The following is a 16,515-nucleotide window of genomic DNA, read 5'->3' as shown; positions in this document are numbered from 1 at the left end:
GGGAGACTTCTTATAGGGGTGAAGATTAGGTTGAATTTGAGAAAGATAAAAGCAAATAAAGTATGACTCAACTAGTAATGTTGTAGTAGAGCTTTATAAAATAGGTTTTTGTGGAGTAGCCTGCCAATTGAACCATAATTTTTGGCATTTGTTTTATGGGAAGATGCATATAAAATGCTAATAAAATGGGCTGGGTTGTGGCTCAGTGGTAGAGCATTTGCCTAGCATGTGTGAGGCACTGAGTTCGATTCTCAGCACCACATAAAAATAAATAAATAAAATAAATGTTCATCAGCAACTTAAAAATATTTAAAATTGCTAATAAACGACTAACATACAGTTAAAATCAAACATATAATTTGTTCTAGAGAACAAATAAGGATAAAGATTAAGGAGGTATGGGATTGTAGCTCAGTGGTAGAGTGCTTGCCTAGCATGTGTGAGGCACTGGGTTTGATCCTCAGCACCACACATAAATAAATAAAGGTGTTGTGTCCATCTACTAAAAATATTTTTAAAAATTAAGGAAACAATCAGATTTGTATGGGAATTTTGGTTATTTAGTCTGTCTCACTTTGCTTAATTATCTCTAATAAAATGGAAATTGGCTGCTTCAAATTATAGTCTTCCTGATGTACAAAAATTCCAGTAATGATTCTGATGTCTACTTCTTTATGGTGTCTACTTATTGGCCTTAGATCTACTCTCTGAAATTGTATAGGACAAATTTGTGTCCATTCCAGTATATATCAAGCTTTCAGATATTTGATGATGACTTTGATGTCCCTATTTGAAGATAGCTATTCTCTGCTCCCATATACTTCCTTTTCCAGGCTAAATTTCCCTAGCATAATTGTTTCTTGTGTATCATCGTTTTGGAAATCTTTCTGGATATTCTCTAATTTGTAACTCCTCTAAATTGTAGAATTTAAAATCTCACACAATGGTTCAGATATGAGTCTGATTGTTCAGATTAGAATGAGTCTGTTTAATCAGTGACTAAGGTAGTCTGTTTGTAATTAGTTTATTTATTATATTTTTAAAAAATATTTTTTAGTTGTAGATGAACACAATGCTTTTATGTCGTTTTTTATATTTATGTGGTGCTGAGGATTGAACCCAGCGCCTCATACGTGCTAGGCAAGCTCTCTACCACTGGGCCACAACCCCAGGCCATTAGTCTATTTTTTAATGGCCATATCCCATATTTTGTTTCCATTAACTGATACTTTTGTCATATAAACCTGTAAATAAATCAGTCAATCAACAGACCAATCTGTCTACTTATTTTCATAAATGACTGCTAAGCTTGACTTCATTTTAAACTATGAATAGGGAAGAGGATGTTGTAGTAAAATTAGCCATGGACTTCAAGAAAAAAAAGATTGGTTTCCACCATTTATTGGTTATACTTATTAATCTTACATATATTGCTATTTTGTATTCTTTGACCTACATCTCCCCTCATAACCACTTTTTATTTTCTATTTATGTTTGACTTTAAAAAATTATATAAATGAGTTCATTTAATATTTTTCTTTCTACTTTTGGCTTATTTCACTTAATATAATGTCCTCCAGGATTATCCATGTATGGCAAATGGCAGGATTGCCTTTTTGAAGACTAAATCATATTCCATTTAATACCTGTGCCACAGTTTCTTTATCCATTTGCCTGTTGTTTTCATATCTTGGTTATTGTCAATATGAGAGTGCAGATATCTTTATGATATGGTGATTTCATTTCCTTTCAGTATATACCCAGAGGAAGAGGAATTGCTGGGTCTTGTGGTACAGTAGTGCCCACTTATCAGCAGGGGTGCTTTCCATGACCCCCAGTGGAGACCTGAAATTACATATAGTATTGAATGCTATATATACTATATTTTTTCCTAAACATACACATCTAATGATAAAATATAATTTATAATTTATAAGTTAGGCATAGTAAGAGAGTAACAGTCATAACTAATAATATAGTAGAAAATTTATAATAAATATAATAGAAGTTATGTGAATGTGGTCTGTCTTGAAAAAGGACAAATATTGGTGTTTTTCAATTGCAGTTCCTATAGGTAAGTGAAACCATGGAAAGGGAAACAGGGAGGACTTCTGTAATTCTCTGCTAAATCTTTTTCTTTAGGAACCTCCATCCTATTTTCCATAATGACTTTCTCCATCCTACATTCCCAGCAACAGTGTACAGGGTTCCCTTTTATCTCCACCCCCACCAATATTTATTTCTGGTCTTTTGATGATATCTAATGGGTGTGAGGTGATAAGTGGTTTTGATTTACATTTTCCTGATGATTAATGATGTTGAACATATTTTCATGTATTTTATGGCCTTTTTAATGTCTTCTTTGGAGAAATGTCTGTTGAGCTCCTTTGCCTGTTTTTAAATTCAAGTTCTGTGTTTTCTTGCTTTTGAGTTTTATAAGTTTTTATGTAAATGTAAATGGTAAACATTAACCCCTTATCAGGTACATGGTTTGCAAATATTCTTTACCAGTCAGTCTGTTGCCTTTTCATTTTGTTGATTGTCTCCTTTGCTGTGCAGAAGCTTCTTAAATTAATGTAGTATTATTTATTTTTGCTTTTATAGCCTCAACTTTGGGTGTGATATTCAAGAAGTCATTGCCAAGCCTAATGTGAAGGAGCTTTTCCCCTGCATTTTATTCTAAGTTTTATGGGTTTAGGGTCTTATGTTAATGCCTTTTATCCATTTTTGAGTTGATTTTTTTTGTGTGTCAGATAAGAGTCCAGTTCCATACTTTTGCATGTAAAAATCATAAAAAAAAATTGCTTTATCCAAGTGTGGTTGCACACATTTATAATCCTAGTGACTAAAACGACTGAGATAGGAGGATTGCAAGTTTGAGGCAAGACTCAGCAACCTAATGATTCCCTAAGCAACTTAATGAGACCCTGTCTCAAAATCAAAAATAAAATGTGCTGGGGATTTAGCTGTGTGTAAAGCACCCCTGGGTTCAATTCCTAGTACATAAACAAATGAATTTCTACATAAATATTGGATAGATGTAAAATAATATGTAAATATATTAATATAATGACAGATCCATTATATTAACATATATTGACACAGCACTCATTTATTATCTTGAATAAATGCTTGGTTTGTTTTTAACCCAGTGTTCTACCCTTAGATCATTTACTGTTTAAAGCTTTAATTTGTTATTTTGTCTGGCCTACTCAGCTGTATATTGTTAACAGATATAGTTAACAAGTTTTAAAAAAATATTTAGCAGGGTAGACTGGGACTAAGCACTAAGACAGACCACACAGTCCTGCTCACTCCTTGGTACTGTGTTGTTAATCAGCCCTTTCCAGGGCAGAGGTTTTATAGTCACCTTCAGCTTTACATAAAGGTACCTTTAACCACTTACTTTTCTGCCTCTTTTTTTCTCTTTTTTGAGAGGTGGCAGTCAGATATACATTAATTATCATTAGTATTGTCCTAATTTACTCACCTAATTTTTTCTTGATTGTTATGTGATAGAAACTCATATTTGCTAATTTTATATTTAGCATAACTATAACAAACGTGTTTTAGCTCTCATCATTTCAGAGACAAAATGATTAGGTTATGATATATATACTTCAGTTAGCATATTTCAGATTTTTTGGTTTTGAATAGACACATAATAAATTTTAGTTCTCAGTGCAACACACCACAAACTATTAAATTCTCTGCTGCTTCTCAGATATAGTGTTTTATTAGTTTCAGACTAAAACACATTTGAGTTGCAACAGATTTTTCAGTTTTAAAGTTAATAATGGTTTATTTTCCTGGTACTACATTTGAAATTCTTTTAGCTATCAGTGAGCAGAGTACCTGTAGGCATTTCAGAAAATGATATTCATTACTGTTTTGATTTAAGCAAAAAAAAAAAAAACCAAAAAAACAAAAAATCAATTTGTTCACCCTTCAGAGCTGGAGAAGGATCACTGGTTTAATAATTACATTCACCATCTTATTTGTTTATATTGGAATGTTCCATTCATCAGATGTGAGGAAAAACCTGATTTCATACCTTGGCTATTGTGAATAGTGCTGCAATAAACATGGGAGTGCAGATGTCTCTTTGATATACTAATTTAATTTCATTTGTGTATCTACTCAATGATGAGATAGTTGGATAATATGGTATTTCCATTTTTAGTTTTTTGAGGAACCTCCATCCTGTTTTCCATAATGGCTGTGCTAATTTACAGTGTGCAAAGGATCCCTTTTCTCTACATCCTTACGAGTACATGTTATTTTATGTCCTTTTGATTATAGCCATTCTTACATGGGAGAGATGATATGTGTGTAGTTTTTATTTGCATTTTCCTGATGATTAGTGATATTGAACAATTTTTCTGTACTTGTTGGTCATTTGTATATTTTCTTTTGAGAAATGTCTTCAGATCATGTGCCCGTTTTAAATTGGATTATTTGATTTTTTTTGCTGTTGGTTGTTTTGAGTTCTTTATGTAGTCTAGATATTAATCCCTTGTTGGGTGATTATTTTTCAAATATTTTCTCCCATTTTGGGACTTGTCTTTTCATTCGGTTAGATTGTTTCCTTTGCTGTGCAGGCGTTTCTTAGTTTGATATTGTTATGGTTTGGATATAAGGTGTTCCCAAAAGCTCCTATGTTAATGTAGTAATATTCAGAGGTGAAATGATTAGATTATGTTAGCTGTAACCTAATCAGTCCATCATAGTTTGAATGGACTAACTAGGTGGTAACTAGGCAGGTGGGCGTGGCTGGAGGGGGTGGCTCACTGGGGGCATACCCTGAAAGTGTTCATCTTCCCTGAGGGACCCCTTCCCCTCCCTGTCTTTACTTCCTGGCTGCCATGAAGGGAACAGCTTTCCCTTGCTTGGCCCTTTTGCCATGATGTTCTGCCTCACCTTGGGTGCAGAGCAATGGAGTTGGCCAACCATTGGCTGGCCCTCTGAAACCAAGAGCCAAAATAAACTTTTCCTCCTATAAGTTGTCTTTGTCATGTATTTTTGTCACAACAATGAAAAGATGACTAACAGTTATATTACAGTTTGTTTATTTTTGCTTTTGGGGTCTTAACCAACATATTATTGCCTATACCAATATCTTGAAGTGTTTCTCCTATATTTTCTTCTTGTAGTTTTATTGTTATAGATCTTATTTTTAGGACTGGGGGATACTGCTGTGCAGCAGAGCACTTGCTTAACATGCACAAGGCCCTGGGTTTAGTCCCCAGCATGACAAATAGAGAAAACAAAAAAACCCCACAGATCTTATGTTTAGGTCTTTGGTTCATTTTGACTTGATTTTTAAATTTGGTGAGAAATAGCAGTCTAGTGTCAAATGTATATGGATATCCAGTTTTCCCAGCACCATTTATCAAAGAGATTGTCACTTCTCCAATGTATATGTGATTATATTGTTGAAGATCATTTGAGCATAGGTTTGTGAATATATTTCTGTGTTCTTAGTTTGTTGCATTGTCTACATGTCGGTTTTTATGCCAGTGTCATGCAGTTTTTGTTACTGCAACTATGTAGTATATTTTGTGATCAGATATTGTGATGCCTCTAGCTTTACAATTGCTTTGGTTATTTAGAGTCTCTTGTGGTTCTATATGACTTTTTAAAAAAAATATTTTTAGTTGCAGAAATCTGTAAATTTCTTTGGGCAGTATGGACATTTTAGCATTATTAATTCTTCCAGTCCATGAACATTGTATGTCTTCCCAATTTTCCATCTTCACTTTCTTTTCATGAGTATTTTTATAATTTTCATTGTACAGATCATTCATTTCTTGATTAAAATTATTCCTAGGTATGTCATTTTCTTGTTTTGTGACTAGAATGAATGGGATCACTTTCTTATTTATCAGAAATTTTGTTACTGGTTCATAAAAAGCTACTGATTTTTATGTGTTGATTTTGTTTCCCATAACTTTTGTGTGTATGTGTATGGGGTGGTGGTGGTGGTGGTGGTACTGGAGCTCTTTACCACTGACCTACATCCCCAGCCCTTTTTATTTTGAAACAAGGTCTCACTAAGTTTCCAGGGCTGGCCTTGAACTTGTAATCCTCCTGTGTCAACTTTGAGTCACTGAGGTTACAGGTATGTGCCACCACACCCAAATGTATCCTGTAACTTCACTAACTTTGTTTATCAGTTCTAAGTTTGTTTGGTGAAGTCTTTTGGTTTTTCTATGTAAAATCATGTCTTCTGCAAATGAATAATTTGACTTTCTCTTTTCCTGTTTGGATGCCCTTTATTTCTTTCCTATCTGTTGCTCTGGCTAAGACTTCCAATTCTATATTAAATAGGAGTCATAAAAGTGGACATTGTTATCTTGTTCCAGATCTTAGAGGAAACACTTTCAGCTTTTCCCAAAGTGATATTGACTATAGGTTTATTATTATATAGCCTTTATTGTGTTGAGGTATGTTCCTTCTGCAGCTAATTTTTGAGTGTTTTTATTGTGAAGGGATACTAAATTTTATTGAATGCTTTTTTATATCTGTTGAGATGATCACATGATTTTTGTCCTTTTCTGTTGATATGATGTATTATTTATTGATTTGCATATATTGAACCATCTTTGTATCCCTGACATAAATCCCACTTGATCTTGATGTATAATGTTTTTTATGTTATTGGATTCAGTTTGCTAGTATTTTGTTGAAAATTTTTGCATCTGTATTCATCAGAGATATTAGTCTGTAGTTACTATCTTTGTGCGACTTTGATATCAGGTGCTGGGGTCATGGAATGAATTTGAAAGAGATTTCTCCCTTTCAAAAAAATTTTTTTTGTAACAGTTTGAGAAGAATTGGTATTAGTTCTTTAAAACTTGGTAAAATTCAGCAGTGAAGCCATCTAGGTTTTCCTCTGGAGATTTAAAAAAATTATATTATTACTGATTTGATTGCATTATTCATTATTGGTCTATTTAAGTTTTTATTTCTTCTTTGTTCAGTTTTGATAGGTTTGTCCATAAGTTCATCAACGACTTTTAGGTTTTCTGATTTGTTGGCATATAGTTCTTTATAATAGTTCCTAATGATTCTTTGTATTTCCATGATATTTGTCATAATTTCTTCTTTTAACTTCTGATTTTTTTTTTTTTTTTTTGGGTCATCTCTTTTCTTGGTTAGTCTAGCTAAAGATTCATTAATTTTATCTTTTAAATAAACCAACTCTTGATTTTGTTGATGTTTTATAAATTTTTTGTTTCCGTTTACCACCCCCCACCCCCCGCTTTTTGCAGTACTAGGGATTGAACCCAGGGCCTTGTGCTTATGAGGCAAGCACTCTACCAACTGAGCCATCTCCCCAGCCCCTTCCATTTTATTTCTACTCTACTCTTTGTTATCTTTGACCAGTTTTGGGTTTGATTTGTTCTTGCTTTTCTGGTTCCTTGAGTTGCATCATTAGGAGATTTATTTGAGATATCTTTTTTGATGTATGCACTTATTGTTATAAATTTTCCTCTTAAGACTATTTTTGTTGTGTCTTATTTGTTTTGGTATGTTGTATTTCCATTTTTATTTGTTTCAAGAGTATCTTTAATTTCTTTTTTCACTGACCCATTGGTTGTTCAAGCGCTCGTTGTTTAATTTCCATGTATTTGTACAATTTCTTAAGTTTCTCTGGTTGATTTTTAGTTTTATTCCAATGTGGTCTGAGAAGATACATGGTATAATTTCAATATTTTTGAAATTTTTGAACCTTATTTTATGGCCTAATATATGGTCTTGTCCTGGAGAGTGCTCCATGTGCTGTTGAGAAAAATGTATATTCTGCAGCTGTTGGATGAGACGTTTTGTAAATGTGTGTCACATCCATTTGCCCTGTAGTATGGTTTAGCTTCAGTGTTTCTTGGTTGATTTTTTTTTTTTCTTTTTTTTGGTTTGGATGATCTGCCCATTGGTGAAAGTATGTGTTAAAGTCCTCAACTGTTACTGTGTCATAGTCTGTCTCTCCGTTTAGAGATAAAAATATTTGTGGTACACAATTGGATACTCGGCACTGGGTGCCTAAGTATTTACAACTGTTATTTCCTCTTGTTGAAGTCACGTCTGTATCATCATATAGGGAACTTCTTTGTCCTTTATGTAACTTTGAACTTAATGTCTATTTTATCTAATATAAATATAGCTTCTGGGGCTTGCTTTTGATATGTTTGCATAGAATATCTCGTCTAACCCTTCACTATGTGTGCTTGACTGGTGAAGTGAGTTTCTTGTAAATAGCATATTAGGTCTTGGTATTTTTAGCCCATTTGGTCAGTCTAAATATTTTGATTGGAGAGTTTAAGCTATTTATGCTGAAGGTTATTATTGATAGTTAATGGACTTTTCTTTTGTCATTTTATTTTTATTTTTCCTTGTTTTGTATCTTTTGGTCTTTCTGTCATGTTCATCTTTGTGATTTGGTGGTTTTCTATATTGAGATGGTTTGATTATTTTTCTTTGCTGTATTGGTAAGTTGTGTACTTGTTTTCATGATAGTAGTTGTCCTTCTGCTTCTAAATATAGAACTCTCAGTCATGTCTTTAAGGTCACTGTGGTAGTGCTGAATTCCCTTTGTTTTTATTTGTATTGTAAAATCTTTTTTCCTACTTTATTTCTGAAGGATAGCTTTCCGGGAATAGTATTCTTGGTTGACTGGGTTTTTTTCTTTAAAACTTTGAACCAATCTCTTCTGGCCTATAAGGTTTCTGTTGAGAAATCTGTTGTTAGTCTAATGGGGATTTCCTTATGTTTGACTTGATGGTTTTCTCTTGTTTTCAGAGTTCTTTTTTTCCCATTTTAAATTAGTGCATTATAATTATACAAAATACTAGGATTTATTGTTACATACTCATATAATATAATTTGGTTTGTATCATTCCCCCAGGATCTCCCCTTTCCCACCCCTTTTTCCTCTCCCTGATACCTTTTCTGGTCTTCCATTTTCATAAAATCTTCCTCCCATATTTTGGTCCTCTTTCCTCTCTAGTTTCCACATATTAGAGAAAACACAGGATCCTTGACTTCCTCTAAGTTTCACTTAGTTTGCTTAACATAATGCTGTCAAATTCCACCCATTTTCCTGCAAATGACATAATTTCATTTTTCTTAATGACTAAATAAAGCTCCATTGTGTATATATACCATATTCTCTTTATCCATTCATCTCTTGAGAGACGCTGAGGTTGTTCCATAATTTGGCTATTGTGAATTGCGATATTATAAACATAGGTATCCATGTATTACTCTATAGTATATTGACTTTAATTCTTTAGACTAAATACCGAGGCATAGTATAACTGGGTCATTTAATGCTTTCTTTCCTAGCCTTTTTTTTTTTTTTTTTTAATTTAAATTAAAAAAATTTTTTTCAGACTGCATTTTGATTCATTGTACACAAATGGGGTACAACTTTTTTTGTTTCTGTGGTTGTACATGATGTAGATTTATACCATTCATGTAATCATACATGTACATAGAGTAATAATGTCTGTCTCTCCACCATGTTTCATACCTCCACCCCCTCTCATTTCCTTCTAGGTAATCTAAAGTTCCTCCATTCGTCTCTTACTTCCCACTCCCCACCCCCATTCTGTATTGTCATCCACTTATCAGAAAACATTTGGCCTTTGGTTTTTTGGACTTGACTTATTTCATTTACATAATGTTCTCCAATTCCACCTATTACCTGCAAATGCCATAATTTTTTTATTCTTTAATAATATTAAATATTAAATATTAAATTCCATTGTGTACATATACCACAGTTTCTTTATCCATTCATCTGTTGAAGGACATCTTGGTTGGTTCCACATTCCAGCTATTGTGAACTGAGCAGCTATGAACATTGATGTGGCTGCATCACTGTAGTATGCTGATTTTAAGTCCTTTGGGTATATGCCAAGGAGTGGGATAACTAGGTCAAAAGGTGGTTCCATTCCAAGTTTTCTGAGGAATCTCCACACTACTTTCCAAAGTATCTGCACCAATCTGCAACTTCACCAGCGATGTATGAGTGTGCCTTTTTCTCCACATCCATGCCAACACCTGTTACTGCTTGTGTTCTTGATAATATATGCTGGAGTGTTGAATCAACATTTTCTTCTAGCTGTTGCATGGTTTCTCATCCAGTTCCCTAGGTGTTTGATTGATTTTGAGTTGATTTATGTACAGGGTGACGAGTAGGGATCTGTGTCACCTGTGGTCTGTGTGGGAAGGGAATAAGTAACCCTCAGAGGTATGGGCCTGCTGGAAAAGTAGTGTCAAGAAATAAAACAAAGGATGCAGAAATATATATATATATATTTATATAGAAAGAAATATATTTATATAGAAAGCAGGGACTTGATGGGTGGAAAAGATCTGATGGGTCTGATCCTAACAAAAAAGCCCACAAATGCTTTATTTATTTATTTAAACAATTGGTTTTATTTATTTTTTTTCAGATGTCGACCTTTATTTTATTCATTTATTTACATGTGGTGCTGAGAATTGAACCCAGTGCCTCACATAGGCTAGGCAAGTGCTCTACCACTGAGCCACAACCCCAGACTCAGGGATGCTTTATTAATGGTGAAACATACCAAAGGAATTTATGGTGAGGAAGGGTTCTTCAAGGTAAACCAGAAACTAGAGGCTGTGGGGAAGTTGGCCTGATTGGGGACTTGCCACCTGAGCAGTATTTCTTCCTCCTCCAGGCAGCTGGCGCCTCAAGGCTGTTTAGGTGCACTGGTATCTTTTTTACCCAAGGCTGGAGTGCATCTAAATTAAAAGCTATCGAACTCATAAATTCCACACCAGGCGTGAAATCTGCCTCATTAACAGTGGTCACCCTGGCAAGTGTGCATGTCTTTCAGCACTGCTGTTCAGAGAGAAAACCAAAAGGGTAGCCTAGCTGTCCAAGGCTATGGAGTTCAAAGCAATGATTTATTTGCCAATTCAGACAGATCTAGTCCTGTTTTTTTTTTTTGTCCTTTCCTATGTACAACTAGTTTCCCCACCACCATTTGTTAAAAAGGCTGTCTTTTCTCCAAAGTATGTTTTTGGCACCTTTGTCAAGGATTAGATGACTGTATCTGTGTGGTTTTGTCTCTGTCTTCTGTTCCATTGGTCTGTGGGTCTGTTTTTATGCCAGTACCATGCAGTTTTTGTTACTATGGCTCTGTAGTATAATTTGAAGTCAGGTATTATAATGCCCTCAGCACTGCTATTTATTTTTGCTTTGTCTATTCTGGGTCTTTTATTTGAAATGAATTTTAGGACTATTTTCTCCCCCATTGTTCTGTGAAGAATGCTACTGGTATTTTGATGGGAATTGCATTGAATCGGTATTTCACTTTTGGTAATATGGCCATTTTAACAATATTAATTCTGCTTATCCATGAACATGGGAGATGTTTCTATCTTCTACAGTTTTGTTCCACATTCTCTAATTTTCTTTTCTTTTTTTTAATGTATCAGTTATTTAATTAGGTTCTTGGTAAGAAATTCAGAACACTATTTTGTGAGGATAAATTCCATTTATTAGAGCAAAAACAGGTTGCATGTAGCCCTGAGCTGGGGAATATCTTTGATTTTGGATAAAATGTGTGAATCCACAGCTTTCTGATCAATCTTGTGCTGCTCTGTAATCTTTTTTTTTGGTCCCTCTGAGGGGCCGGGGATTGAACCATGGCCCTTGCCCATGCTAGGCGAGCGCTGTCCAAAACGAGCTGTTTCTTCATTTCCTGCTCTGTAATCTTGTATTTCTCTTTCTCTGTGTTGAAGTTTTCACCTTTCTGGTGTCTGGGCTTCTGCAACTTCTTGAAGTAAGCATCAGTGGTGTTTTGGAATTTTCACGTTGCTGTTATCAATCTTTGTGGAGGTGGTAATACATTTCTGGTATGTTCTATGCAGAGGAACTCAATGGAGGGAAAAAGGTCCCATCACAAGTAGCAAGCTGCTGCTCAGCTGCTTCAGGAAAACCACTCTTTTGCCTCTCTGGCGCCCAGTGAGGATGATCAAGTTGGACTCAGGAGTGAGGCTGGCTCTCAGTTTTCTCACATGCTGACTAAAGGTTTTTTTTGCTATGGCTCAACAGCTTTCATGGCATATCGTCAGTTGGATAGTATCTAGGCATTTTGCGAAGCTTAACCACCCCTAGTACCACCGTTCTTGTCACCACCCACTGGTTTTATGACAACAGCAAGAACCTTCTCCTCCTCCTCCTCCTCCTCCTCCTTTTCAGCCTTGGATTTAGCAGCTGAGTACTTCCTCTTGCATGTGGCCTTTTGGGAATACATAGCAGATGAGGAGGATCTGCTAATTCCTCTAACCAGGACAGGGTTTCCACTGCCCTGGGGCTTCCCTTTCTTGGGTTTCTTATCCTTAGGGTCTTTCTTTTTAACCTTCCCAAAAGCATCAGCTTTCTTGGCTCCAGGTTTCTTCTCTTTAGTGTCAGGCTTCTCAGCCTGTTCATCTGCCATCTTGCAAGATGGGAAAGAGCCACATTCTATAATTTTCATTGTAGAGGTCTTTCACCTCCTTAGTTAGACTTATTTGTAGATATGTTATTTTATTTTTTTGAAGCTATTGTTGAGTGGGATGGTTTTCTTGATTTCTGAGTGAAGAATTCTCTTTGTATTGGACTCATGACAGTTTGCCTATAGTATGCCTTGGAGAGGACCTTTCTTGGTCAAATCTAATTGGAGTTCTTTGAGCTTCCTGATCTCTGATGCCTGTATCTTAAGATTTTAGAATGTTTACAGCATTGTTTCATTGAATAGATTTTGAAAATGCCTATTTCTTTTCTCCTTCTAGAACATTGACAGTGTGAATATTTGGTTGGTTAATGATATCTCATGAGTCTCATAGGCTTTTTTCATTTTTTTTTCCTTTTTCCTTTTTCTTTTTCTTTTTTTTTTTTTAAGTCTGATTGGGTTATTTAAAAAGACCTGAATTCAAGTTCAGAAATTCTTTCTTCTGCTTAATTTGGTCTGTTGTTGAGGCAAGGCATTTGTGAGTGTGTGTATAATTTTTTGGGGGTGGTGGAGATTGAACCCATGCCCTTATGCATGCTAAACATGTGCTCTGTCACTGAACTGCATCCCCAGCCCCAAGCTCCAGAATTTTTTTTTTTGGTGGTGGTGGCAGGGTATTTTTTTTTTTTTTTTATCTGTATTTCTACTGAATTTCTTATTTAGACCATGAATAGTTTTTCAAATTTCATTGAATAGTCTTTCTGTAATTTCTTATATTTTGTTGAGTTTTGTTAAAATCACTAGTTTGAATTTTTTTTTCAGGAATTTCATCTGTTAACTTTTCTTTTGGGTCTTTTACTAGAGTTATTATTTTCCTTTGGAGGCGTTCTTTCCTGGCCTTTTCATACTTCCTGGGTTCCAACAGTGATACTTGCACATCAGGTGAATCAATTGCCTCTCACAATTTTACAGGGTGACTTTTGTTGTAAAAGACTTTCTCCTGACTGAGTCCTAGGCTGTTGATTTAGTAGGCTGTGCTGTTTTTAGTTCCAGGTGAATGCAGTGGTGTACTCTCTGTGTAGGTTTTTCAATTGCTATCAACAGTGATGTTTCCTGTGGGTGTGTCGGTGGCCAAGGCTTCAGAGATTTATTTATAGGATTGCTCTGTCAGTTGTGGTGTAGCTCTTTTAGATGGGGAGAGTTCATCAGGTTCTTGCATGATGTGGCTTATGCTGTTGGTGGGTCCCTTTGTCTGTGTCTGAGTGGTTCATGGGAGTTGGACCACTCTGGTAGGCCTGGGTGGGTTTGGTGTGGCTCTCCATGGAGTGGAGATGGGGTGGGGTGGTTGTCAATGTCTGAAGGCTGCATTGGGGCCATGTTGCATCAGTGGCCTTGGATGGGTTCCAGGGTGGGTTGGATGCCTTTGCAGGGCATCAAGCTAGTTGGGTAATTCTGAATGGGCCACTTGACTGCTTCTCTGTGCTGTGAGTGGGTGTGTGGGACCACGTGGCTGCTTTGCTGGGTTTCAGAAGTCAGATTTCTTTATAGACTCATTAGCAGTGTTATAACCTCATAATAAAAAATGATCTTATTCAGCAGTGTTATAGCCTCATAATAAAAAAATGATCATATAGCATCCTGTTACAGTGTAAGACTACTTTGAGTGACTAGGCTGTACTTCTCAATTGAAAATTACCATAGTGCACATTCTATTTTAATTATAACTCTGTACCTTTGCTTTTTATTTCCAAGATGAGGGAAGGGGATAATACATTACCAAAAACAAACTGAAAAAAAATCAATCAATTTCTTTATCAGCTCACAAATATTCAGATTTACATTACTTTTGTGTTAAGGGATACCTTTTAAATGTTTATTGTTTTTTGGACATCTTATGAAACTAGATTATATTCATGAAAAGAGCAAGTCTCTTTTTCTCATTTTTATTTATTTTTTCTTTTTTTAAAACAATGTTCTGATTAGTTATACATGACAGTAGATTGCATTTTGACACATTGTACACAAATAGATCATAACTTCTCATGTCTGGTTGTGCATGTTGTAGAGTTTTACAGGTCATGCACATAGGGTAATAATGACTGATTCATTCTACTATTATTCCTACCCCCATGCTCCCTCCCCTCCCTTTACTTCTGAACCCTGTTTAGTCCAAAATACCACTATTCCCCTCCCATTGTGAATTAGCATCTGCATAGCAGAGAAAACATTTGGCTTTTGGTTTTTTGGGATTGACTTATTTCACTTAGTGTGATATTCTCCATCTCCATCTGTTTACCAGCAAATGCCATAATTTCATTCTTCTCTAATGCTGAGTAATATTCCATTGTGTATGTGTACCACATTTTCTTTAACCTTTCATCTGTTGAAGGGCATCTAGGTTGGTTTCATAGTTTAGCTATTGTGAGTTGAGCTGCTATAAATATTAATATGGTTGCATCACTATAGTATGCTGATTTAAAATCCTTTGGGTATAAACCTAGGAGTGGGATAGCTGGGTCAAATGGTGGTTCCATTCCAGGTTTTCTTAGGAATCTCTTTACTGCTTTCCATAATAGTTCCACCAATTTGGAGTCCTACCGGCAATGTATGAGTGTACCTTTTCCCCCACATCCTCACCAACATTATTGTTACTTATATTGATGGTTGCCATTCTGACTGGAGTGAGATGGAATCTCAATATAGTTTTGATTTGCATTTCTCTAATTGCTAGAGATATTGAACATTTTTTCATATATTTGTTGATCTATTATATGTCTTCTGTGAAGTGTCTGTTCAGTTCCTTTGCCCATTTATTGATTGGGCTATTTGTGTGTGTGTGTGTGTGTGTGTGTGTGTGTGTGTGTGTGTGTGTGTTAATGTTTTTTGAGTTCTTTATATATCCTGGAGATTAATACTGTGTCCGAGGTGCGTATGGTAAAGATTTTTTTCCCATTCTGTAGGCTCTCTCTTCATGTTATTGTTTCCTTTGCTGTGAAGAAGCTTTTTAGTTCGATTCCTTCCCATTTATTGAGTATTGATTTTACTTCTTGCACTTTAGGAGTCTTGTTAAGGAAGTCAGTTCCTAAGCCCACTTGGTGGAGATTTGGATCTATGAAAAAAGCAAGTCTTACATCTGTGTTTATTATTTGATCATTTGACAAAATCCCTAGTTTAAGAACTAGTATCTGTCTTCAAGAGACATCTTATCCAAAGGCAAGCTCTGGCAGAATGCTCATAGACTTTAAAACCAGGTGATAGTGCATGTTGGGAGAACTTTTGTTTTCAGGCAACAGTGTTTCAAAAGATGTGAACAGTAGTAGAGGTAAGTTAATGAAGTTTCAAGCTTTGAAATGGGAATCAGAAGACCTCAATTGCAATCCATATGCTGTTGGATATTTTGATGCCCGAGCAGGTCAGATTCTTTCCTTGGTATGCAGTTCTTTAATCTGTAACATAGGACTTGAATGTGATGGTCTCTTAAATTTTTTTTTCAGCTTAAACATCTACAACTGCATACTTATTGTATCTTTCTCATACCTCTAAATATCTGTGTATAGTTACTTCTGTCAAAGAAAAATTAAATGACTTTCCAGGAGCAGTTCATGTAAACTTGAACCTGTCTCTTCTTAACTCCTACAGTTGATCTCCACCCCCATCCCCATTTATCTAGCATTCATTTGGCATGTACAAGATTTCAGATTCTTTTAGGACCTAGGAAGAGAAAAATGAAGATGACATAGACTGTTCTCAAGATTATGGTCTAGTAGTGTTAGAAAAAATTCAAAGTAGTATAATAAAAAAGGGGTGTAACATGGCAACATAGCGGCACAAGGAGGAAATAGATCTTTTTTGACTAGTCAAGTAAGTTTACAGAGGAAGGGACACTAAACAGTTTTAAAATTTAAAAAAGAATTTTTTTCTCCCTAATAAAAGAAGTGTTATTAATTTATAAAAATTAGTAGATATAGGTAAGCAAAAATCAGGAAAACAACCATTGTTTTTACTTTGATTTGCATCCCTTCCCACCCTTTTGAACCTG

General features: G+C 35.3%; 1 protein-coding gene and 1 pseudogene across 7 annotated transcripts in view; one reads left to right on the top strand and one right to left on the bottom strand.

Moving 5' to 3' along the window:
- The window catches only part of Ncoa1 (nuclear receptor coactivator 1), a 246,712-nt gene that overhangs the window by 25,669 nt on the left and 204,528 nt on the right, over nucleotides 1–16,515 (top strand). The window lies entirely within an intron of this gene.
- LOC124962974 (60S ribosomal protein L6-like) lies at nucleotides 11,507–12,482 on the bottom strand (annotated as a pseudogene).

This window comes from Sciurus carolinensis, chromosome 13 (genome assembly GCF_902686445.1).
Source record: "Sciurus carolinensis chromosome 13, mSciCar1.2, whole genome shotgun sequence".
Taxonomy (NCBI): domain Eukaryota; kingdom Metazoa; phylum Chordata; class Mammalia; order Rodentia; family Sciuridae; genus Sciurus; species Sciurus carolinensis.
The sequence above is the reverse complement of the archived record's forward strand: the minus strand, read 5'-3'. Positions and strand labels throughout refer to the sequence as shown.